Raw genomic sequence first — 8752 nt, forward strand, 5'->3', positions numbered from 1 at the left:
CCAAGCCTAGAGTAAGGAGTTCGAAGCCTAGATACATTGATTTGGCCTTATGGCCATCAATGAGCATTGACCCAATAGGAGAAGTCTTGAGACTGACAATTTTGGAAGTGTGACATTGTTGAGAGCCAACACTTAGGTGTGAACCCTGTCTTCACGTATTATGATTAGTTTCCATGATACTTGACCCTATCCTCATGGTGTTGGCTCAATTCATATTAGTTTTCCCAAGCCTAGAAGCCAAGTAATGTATCCAAGGGTGTCTAGAAGAATGGACTATATGATCATTGACTTTGTATGTTGAAACCATTATACATGCCCCTCCATTGAGGGTATTGAGGAAGATTAGGATCAGAATAGTGTGTTTTGTTGAAGAAACATGATGTGAGAAGTTTGATGCAAAGGCAAGGGTAGAACTCAATATTTCATATTAGGAAAGAAACTACATTGATTAGGCAAGTCAAATAAGGTCTCTCTAATGTTTAGGATACACAAGGGCAGGATTAGTCATGTAAGTATGCATGAGCATGGGAATGGATAGTTACTTTCCTTTTAGGCTGATTTGGACAGTATTGAGAGGATCCTATAAGGATGACTATCACCATACTCTCGATGACTTCACAACATTGATAATTAATTCACATTAGACACTCATGGATTACCCTAATTAGACATTAGTCAACTTAAGATATGATACAAGGATTGCATACCACAAAGCCATTAGCATATCACCTACTCTAAATCACCACAAAGCCATTAGATATGTTTTGAGATAAAAAAGAAGAGTTAAATGGTTTTAGTTCAATTTGCATAATTTCTATGTTCAAGTAATTTAATTTGGTATATTATACTGAAACGTGATTTCATAACTAACATTTCAACTTCTATATAACTAGTTCTATAGCCCAATTTTTTTTCTTGTGAAGAAAGACCATGTCAGACAATATCAACGAACAACAACTTAAGGAGACAATTGCTAGATTGTGGTATAACTTGAAAAGAAAATGTGATGGAAAATGTTATACTAGAAGACTTCTAGTCAAAACAACCAAGAAACATTGTAGGCTGCATGGTCACATTGAAGGGGGGCATGATTATCACCCATTGGTAAGTTTTTCATTATATCATTTTAACAATTTATATACATAAGAAATCACTTGATGATGAGATCATAATCATGGTTCATTTATGTTTATCAATTTTATATAGGTCAAGCACCCTAGAGCACATGATATGGATCAACACAACCCAGAGAATATGGTTTTCGAAGTGGAGGAACATGGAGTTGTGAATATCGAAGCTGAAGATAATGATCCCATGGAAGATGATGATCATGAGCCACAAAACACAATTGAAGATGATGGTACATTGATCCATGACACATTTAGTACTCACGCAACTGATCATGATGATGAAGATGACCTTGATGTTGTTCATTTCTGAATCTAATATGTTTTTTTTTGCTTTAAAAGGCGGAATGACCAAGAAAAAAGGTTAAAAGACGAATTGACAAACCGTATGGCTGAGTGGTTTGGAAATGACACATTCAATAAAACCAAGCTCCTTGAAAAAGATGGCACATATCTAAAGTATGTGAGGGACCAATACAGGACCCATTTAGAGAAGAATGTAAAGTATGAGCATCCCCCCATGATTCCAAAGAGGGAGTGGAAGGACCTAATTTTGGATTCCAAGAAGAGAATTGAAAGGAAAAAAGGAAATACACCACCAGATGCCAAAAGAAGGTATGGGATACTATTAAGAATGTAATTATGTACTAATTAATTACTCTTTATATTTATATAATCTAACATATTTCAAATTTTTCATAGACTAAGTGACATGTCAAAGGCAACCAAGGCAAGAAAAGAAAAGCACGGGCAACACAAACTTGGCTCTGGTGGTTATATGAAGTGTGTCACACAAATTGTAAGTATCTATAAATGAAATATCGCATCAAAATATTTATAAACTGCAAACAATTTTATTTTTTTATCAAACAACGCAAGCAAAATTCATGATACCAAGCAAAAATGCAGGGCTCTAAATTCAATAGAGCGCCCATAGAAGATGACAAGAGAATTTCCTACCAACAAGACTATATAGCCGTGGCTGATCGGCTATGAGAATTGAGTGGGAAAACACAAGATTTTGGTGCATCCGTCACACAGGTAAATAAGCTAAATGAAATTATTTCAAATTGAATACTTTACCTGCAATAATATAATTGATGTTGAGTTCCACCATAAAGTGACTATATTTTTTTTAAATAAGCAAGCGATGATAAAAATGTGCATGACATTGGAATGCAACCTACTAATCGTGAAACACCACCTGCACATGAAGGTCCAGATGTGCATCCTAGTAGTGGAGGTATTCATTTGCTATTCGAATTTATTTATGTAATTATTAATACAATTAAACATCTTAATTTGTAATTAGAGTAGTAATTAATGTAACTTTTTTTGTTAATATTTTAGAGCATGTAGTTGGTGGTGACCAAGTGGAGCATGATCCGGGTACACAACATCAAGAACGTGATGTTCCCCAATCAAGTAAGAGGACCATTGTTATTCCTTTAAACAAATTTAATTGCAATTGGTTTTCAACATTAATGTAACCATTAGTATTTCAACTCCAGAGGATCTAGAGGGTGTTCAACATGTTGAGGTTGAGGCTAAACAAAATAATGTGGCCCCATCAGGTAAAGAGCGCAATAGTTATGTTCTCTAAATTAATGAAATACTTGTAACAATAATTAATTAATTAATTAATTTAACCCATTTCTTTGTTATTGCAGACAACCCCCCTTCGCTTCAGTGTCCTCGTCCTCAGTATAGGACTAGGAATACATCGAGATCACGAACAGAGGGCAGAACAACTAAAGAGAGGGGAAATGATGAAGAAAATGATGATCCACTTAGTCTTTTCATAGCTTCAAAGAAAAAACAAAAAAAGAAATGATTGTAATCTACCTTATTTGATAATGATAGATTTTTATGTGTTAATGAATGTAATTATGTGCTAATGAATGGTTATGAATGATATGTGTTAATTAACATTGATGAATGTTGCATGTTAATTAATGTTAATCAATGTTATGTATTAATGAATGTTATGTGATATTAATGAATGAGTGTTATATTTTATTAATGGTAGAAAGAATGAGTGAATGTTAGATGTTAACGGGGAATTTAGAGTGATGTTAGTGGGGGGAGGGGCCACCGCAAAATAAGCTTCCACATTCACGTGGTTGGCCCTTTTAAGTAGAGAATATTAAACTATTCTTGAAACCAAGCAAAGCTCAATAAGATAACACACTTTTCAATATTTCATTATGTTGCATAGTTAATCTTATTGAATAATGTATATTGAATTTTAATTGCAGGGTCCAACAGAGCCAACACGAACAACAACACCACAAGTTGTTGGGTATAATGAACTCCCATATTGTCTTGTATGTACACTAACAATATGAGTTGCTTCTAGTGTTGATATCCATGGCAGGACTACAAAAGTTATGAATATGCCTCATCCTTGTAAGTTTTTTTATTACTTGACATTTTCTTTAGCATTTTTAAATTTTCTTTATCATTTTAAGTCTAACCACTTTTATATGGAATTTATTGTTCTAGTTTTTATTACTTGACTCCATGATTGCTCTGTGTGAGGATTATTATGACTATATGCTGCTATTACTCAATGATTCATATGGACTATTATTTAGGCATTCTCCTTATCACTGTTGTATGATCTGCATGGTTGCTATCTTATATTTGTCAACCAATCTTAGATTTTCCCTCAATGATCATGTATTTTATTTCTATATGCATTCCCCATAATTTGAGTCTCTCTCATCCTTTTTTTTATACAATTTCTCATCGCCTAGACTAATGCATAAAATTATATCATAAGCTAGATAGTCCCTCATTGTTGAAAAGAAAACCTTTGAATAGTAGCATACTATTTTACCATCTTATAACAAGATGGCTCCCATGAAATCCTTAGTAGCATTTGTGTAAGCTTCAATGAGCAACAAAGAATTAGGTAAGGTCAATATTGGAGCATTGTGATGTAGAGAATTAAAATTATATTGTCAAACGTAATTGACAATATTCAGAGCATGATTCTGCTAGCCTGTTGGATGAACCTGCTTTAACAACTACTTAGTTAGAACTAATGATTTGGCCCTTTTCTTAAATAAATAAAAAAATGAATTGATCTAGCCAGCATTGAATTCTTATGATTATGCCTTTAACTCCTAAGTGTCTAATATGTTTTGAGCATGCCTACTCCATGGGTGTTTTATATGTACACTTCGCTCATGTATACCTTGTGCTTGAACCATGTCTATCATGTTTCTAGCATATGTGTTTTATATCGTATGTGTATTTGTTTTACTTCATGAATGAGATGTTTTAAGATGTCTATTCCATGAATACCTCTCTCTTGTATGCTTCATGATCGATGTGTCTTAAGAATGTCCACTCCATGAGAACCTTTCTCATATATGCTTGTACCTTATGTGTATTTATGTATTACTTCATGGTTTACATGTATTCATATGTATGGTTTATGCTTTACATAGATCCTTCATGCCTTATGTGCATTACTTCATGCCTTGCATATATTCATGTATGTTGATTCTTTGCTTACATGTATCCATTATCTTATGCCTTATGTGTACACTTCACATCTTATGATATTTATGTATAATTTATGCTACGTGTATGTTGCACGTGTTAAGTGAATTCATGCTTTACATGTATTTGTACCTTATGAGTACACTCTATGTTTTGCATGAATGCTTCTTGACCCAAGTATATTCATGTGTATGCTCTATATGTATTCTTTATGTTTTATGTGCATACTTCATGCTTTAAGTGCATCCATGTACCTCATGTATATTTCTCTTAAATGCATGTTTTAGGTATATATATCTGATAAGTTGTGGATATTAATGTGTCTATTGTGTCTTCAACATGATTTCCTCATTGTATAATTTATACGTGTACTTTTTCATATATGCATTGTACCTTAGGGGGTATTTGTGAGTATTACTTCATGTCTTGCGTGGATGCTTCATGCTCATGCCTTGCGTGTAACAATATGTATGTTTCATGACTTAAGAGAATTTATGCTCTACATATATTCAAGTGTATGCTTTATGACTTCAGTGGATTCATCTAGATGCCTCATGCTTTATGTGTTAAGTATATTCACTAGTATGTTTCATGATTTAAGTATTCATTGTATGCTTCATAATTCAAGTGTATTCATTTGTATGCTTCGTTCTTTAAGTTCTCATTGTATGCTTCATGCTTCAAGGTATTCCTTTGTATGCCTTATGACTCATGTGTATTCATTTGTATTCCTCATGTTCTGAGTGTATTCTTCATGCTCCATGCACAACATGTGTGCTTAAGTGAATTCATGGACACTCTACATGTTACAACCAACATCCCATGCTTTATAAGATACATATATTCACATGTATGATCCTTATTCAAATCATGCCTTAAATATATTCATGTATTTATATGTACTTGTTTATTGGTATGATCCAAGATTTATGTTTGATAGATATCTTATGTGTATTCATGTGTCTTGCACACTATATGTGTCAAAGGTATATTTCATACTTTGTGTATAAACTTCATCCTTTACAGGGTTGACTCATGTTGTTGTGATTTCAGCATGATTACTTCATGGATGTATGGTCTTCCCTAATGCATACTCATGTTGTTGTGCAATTATTTGAGTTCTCATGGGTATGCTAGTATCACATCACCTTGATTTTTTCAAGGTCAACTTGAATGGGAGAGTGGTTGATAATGTAACTAAATTTGCATGGTGCCAAAATTTCATTTGTTGAGGTTGGTTTGAAACTTTTGCTAGCATAGCTCCCCAACTCACTTAAAATATTGAATCCATTAATTGGATAGCAGCAAGTATAGTTGACTGTCTGCACTTTTGGAAGCTAGAGGGTCTTATTCAACTTTGTAATGCAATAAATTCTAATATTGGAGCTTGTGTAAAGTAACGTCTTATTCAACTAGAAGGTCTTATTCAATTATGTAGTCCAATCAACTCTGATGTACAAATTTTAGAGTAACATCCCATACAGCTGCAACACTTTAGCATTAGACTAGTTGTCAATTACAATACTACTGGCTGGAGTACTGGAATGGCTTTAAGTGAAATTATATTTTCTAAGTTTGTTTTTCATTGTATTTCATTCTTAATTGGTTTGATTACTTTTTATATGTCTGCAGAATGTTGTGCTAACAAATTTGATTGATAAAGAGGGAGAAGTCAGCCCAGTGGAAAGTTAAAGAAATGAGTCTAAAATTGTTGGACTTGAGCAGCTCCTAAAAAATAAAACACTCTCGAGGTGGGAAATTATTTTTAATACAATGTTTACTATTTCAAGTTTGTTTTATTCTAGTAGATCTTCATACGGTTCATTCTTTTTTATCTTCCATTATCATGCTTATTTGTCATATTGTTTCTTTTCACTCATTGTTTTTTATTCTTACAACTTTTATCAATGTAGCTATAATGGAAAGGAGGCGAATCACTTTAATACAATCTCAGTGTCAATTGTATGTCTAAATAAGTTTAAATCTAAAATGAAAAATAAATATTCTATCTATGATACACATCTCTTGTCTATGTTAACTTCATAGTGATTCACAGTGTTGCATTTCCATGGAAAGTAACATTATGTTGTAAGATGGATTTCTGGATCCAACTGCATAATAACTTTATCCCAATGTTTTGAGCTTCACTAATACACTCATCATTAGGTAAGATCTAATAATTTATTTTCATTCATGTTACATGGGATTAGGTCTAAATTTATAATCATTCTATAAATATTGTATTTTTTGCAAGTCTTACGAATGGTGTCTGAATGACTGGATATCAACCTTTTTGTTTGTTTCTAATACCTTTATGATTCTCATGTGAGACTAAAACTGATTAAAATTTGGATGAAATCAACTTAGTCTCTTCAACATCCACCTTCACCTTCTTCCAAGCTTTAATTAAACCTTATTTAATGGTATTGGTAATGGTTTGGGAGTCACTTTCTCAAGCAATGTTTTTCCAATCCTCAATCACAATTTGGAGAACTTTGATCAAAACCAGTTGTTAATTAGATTATTGGTTAAGTTTCTAGGTCTGCAGAGATTTAAGATTGCTTGCCCATTTGAGTCATGAAACTCCTCTCCTCTTCCAACAATACAAGGATTAGTCTTAGCTAATTTATCAAAAAAAAAATTAATGCCTTAGGAGGGAGGTTGTTGAACTACTTTAGGCTTATCGAGCATAACAAATGTTGGCTCATCATTGGAGGAGGCATACTGCATATATTAACAACTAAGATTTTTATGTTCCATGAATGTTTTTGAAAATGCTATTGATAAGGACTTGATTTTGTAATATCCAGGGAGAAGTTCAATCATTTGATAGGTTTATTACAGTCACGAGTTCATGTAGATAATTCTCCCAACATGGAAAACTATGATGTAAAAATGAGAGAAGACCTTAATGGTAGAAATGAACCAAACAGAGTGCAAGTTGCAGAGACTCGGAGATGGGAAGATGAGAGGAAGAAGGCAAGGGAAGAGAAAGATAACCTTTCTTGTGGCAATGACTTGTTTTCTGATGCATTGTCTCCCTCTGCTGTCGGAAATGTAAGTCGACACATTTTGCTTGTTTTATCTATTGTATAGTTAAATGTGTATTTCATTTTCTTCCAACCCCCATTCAAGAATGATAAATCATCCTATTGACAGTACTTATTTATTCATTTTTTGGTATATTGGATATAATGGCACACGCTGCAGGTTTGTGATGATGCTCGTTCAACTCCAACAGATATAGAAAAAGCTTTTAAGGGTATGCAGTCTCACAGGGCACCAACATCCACTTCACATTTGCAGCATAGACCTTTTAGAGATGAGAGTACACCATGTCAGGTATTTAGAGATGCATACATGCCAAATAAACCCAATGCTTATCAACTTGTACCAAGAACAACAAAAGGTGAGTTGTTTGGGAATGGGCAGGTTGAAGACCCCATCCAATAGGCTTAATAGCCTCTAATTCCTGAGGTCTCAAAACTAAGTTCAAGGCCTGAATCATACCCCACATGCTAAAAGGGAACCAACAAGCACCATTATAATTGGCATGCGTATTCTTTTTTTTTTAAATAAATCACTGTTGGAATTCCTACATCAACCCAACTTTGCACCGACGGTGAAACCATTGGACAAACAACATCCTCGTTGGTGCATAGTTCCTGGCAGGCATCGGAATTTTGATGCCAATTGAAGAAACATCCAACAAGGATGTTGTATTTCCAACGACACTTTATTGTTGGATGCTCGTCGTAGTCATCATCACTATAAATTTCTGGTAAGTGTCAGAATTCCAACGTCCATCCGACGAGGATGCTTTACGCTCGACGACATTCTTTGGTCGGATGAGCGATCATGGCCGCTGTTGGAAGAGTTCAGGATGTCATCGGAATTCCGACGTTAGATGGCACCGTTGGAATACCCGATGAAAATTTTTTGATGGCTTCATTTGTCGACAGTCCGATGAAAAATAGTCGAAATTCCGACGATAGGCCATCAAAAATCAGCCCCAAATGTACTAGTGTTCATGGGAGGGCTAGACGTGATATTAGAAGTAGCTCTTCCTAGTTATGGCATTCCAATGCCTCAAGACATTGGGGACTTCAGGA

The sequence above is a fragment of the Cryptomeria japonica genome, chromosome 8 (genome assembly GCF_030272615.1).
Source record: "Cryptomeria japonica chromosome 8, Sugi_1.0, whole genome shotgun sequence".
NCBI lineage: Eukaryota > Viridiplantae > Streptophyta > Pinopsida > Cupressales > Cupressaceae > Cryptomeria > Cryptomeria japonica.